This window comes from Chinchilla lanigera, unplaced genomic scaffold (genome assembly GCF_000276665.1).
Source record: "Chinchilla lanigera isolate Chin_1 unplaced genomic scaffold, ChiLan1.0 scaffold00041, whole genome shotgun sequence".
Taxonomy (NCBI): Eukaryota; Metazoa; Chordata; class Mammalia; order Rodentia; family Chinchillidae; genus Chinchilla; species Chinchilla lanigera.
The window spans coordinates 2,722,452-2,724,326 of NW_004955442.1; the positions used below are offsets into that span (position 1 = coordinate 2,722,452).

Consider the following 1,875-nt stretch of genomic DNA (forward strand, 5'->3'; position numbering starts at 1 on the left):
GCAGGTGCCATTGCACCATGTGAAGTCACCGTGCCAGCCCAGAACACTGGTCTGGGGCCTGAGAAGACCTCCTTCTTCCAGGCCCTGGGCATTACCACTAAAATCTCCAGGGGCGCCATTGAAATCCTGAGTGATGTACAGCTGATTAAGACTGGAGACAAGGGGATAGGGATTTAGCTCAGCGGCAAAGCGCCTGCCTGGCAAGCGCAAGGTCGTGAGTTCGGTTCTCGGTACCGGAGAAAAAACCAAAAAAAAAAAAAAAACAAAAACAAAGACTGGAGACAAATTGGGAGCCAGAGAGGTGACCCTCCCGAACATGTTGAACACCTCCCCGTTCTCCTTTGGGCTGATCATTCAGCAAGTGTTTGGCAGTGGCAGCGTCTACAACCCTGAAGTGCTGGACATTACAGCGGAAACTCTGCATTCTCGCTTTCTGGAGGGTGTCCGCAGTGGTGCCAGTGTTTGTCCGCAGATCGGTTACCCAACAGTTGCATCAGTGCCCCATTCTATCATCAGTGGGTACAAGAGGGCACTGCCTTTGTCTATGGAGACTGACTACACCTTCCCACTTGCTGAAAAGGTCAAGGCCTTCTTGGCTGATCCATCCGCATTTGTGGCTGCTGCTCCTGTCGCTGCAGCCACCACTGCTGCTCCTGCTGCTCCTGCTGCTGCAGCTGCCCCAGCCAGCATGGAAGCCAAGGAAGAATCAGAGGAGTCAGAGGAGTCAGAGGAGGGTATGGGATTTGGTCTGTTTGATTGATCACCAAAAAGCAAACTACTCAGCCTGCCTGATTGGCAAAGCAAGGAATAAAGGCATAATTCTCTTTCAAAAACAAGATTAGACAACAGCAACAATAAGCAGTGGCTCTTCACCTGTGCCCACAGATGCCCAATAGTATATCAAAAAGCAAAACAAAGCTTTGGGTTAATTAACCCCAAATTTACTGAGGACACTCAGTAAATAAAGAGATTTACAGGGACACTCAACTACACCCAGAATTTTCTCAACCATTGCCTTAAACTTAGTCACCTTAGCCAGGGATATAGCTCAGTGGCACAGTACCTGCTTGGCAAGCGCAAAGTTCTGAGTTGATTCCCAGTACCAAAGCAAACTTACAGTCACCTTAGATCTCAGCAAAGCTTCCCAAGACCGAGACGGCCCCTGACATAAACAGTGACCTTGGGAAACCCCATTGCCCCTCAAGCAATAAGGACTGCTCCTGGAGCCATCCTGCAAAAACAGAACTGATGTGACAGTGGACGGACCCAGCCCACTTCCATGAACACAAAAAGCTGGTCTCATTCTTTAGTTAATGGGACAGAGGTCTGATCCTTTTCACCAGAACTGTGCCCCTTTCAGCTAGCTCCTCAAGTTGAGCCCCGTCCTTGTCTTCTCTTACTTTCCAACTCTTACCTAGTAAATCTGCCTGTGCCTGGCACTGATACACCCACAAATGCTTCTCTGTGACGAGAGTCAAAGAACTTACTCTATGGGGAGAAGGTGGCAAATTAAGGACCTCATTTCCTCCTTGGGGGACCTTCTCAAACCAGTCCAATGATAGCTGGGTGTGAGGAGATTTTTTTCACACCAATTTTCTGATTCTCTTACACCTGCAGTCTACAACCTTTTTGGCACCAGGGACTGGTTTTGTGGAAGACTGCTTTTCCACAGATTAAGGTAGTGGTGGTAGTGGGGTGACGTTTTAGTCACCTTCTTATCACTGAAATACAATACCCAACACCCACAACTTTTTTTTTTTTTTTTTTTTTTTTTTTTGAGACAGGGTTTTGCTAGGCAGTTCAGGCTGGCTGGAGCTCACTTTGTAGCCCAGGCTGGCCTCAAACTCACAACGATCCTCCTGCCTCAGCCTCCTG

The 1,875-nt window shown here is 48.4% G+C and overlaps 1 pseudogene; it reads left to right on the forward strand.

Annotated features, from left to right (window-relative positions):
• The window catches only part of LOC102030673, a 2,896-nt pseudogene extending 2,063 nt beyond the window's left edge, over positions 1-833 (forward strand).
• The last annotated feature ends 1,042 nt before the right edge of the window (positions 834-1,875 follow it).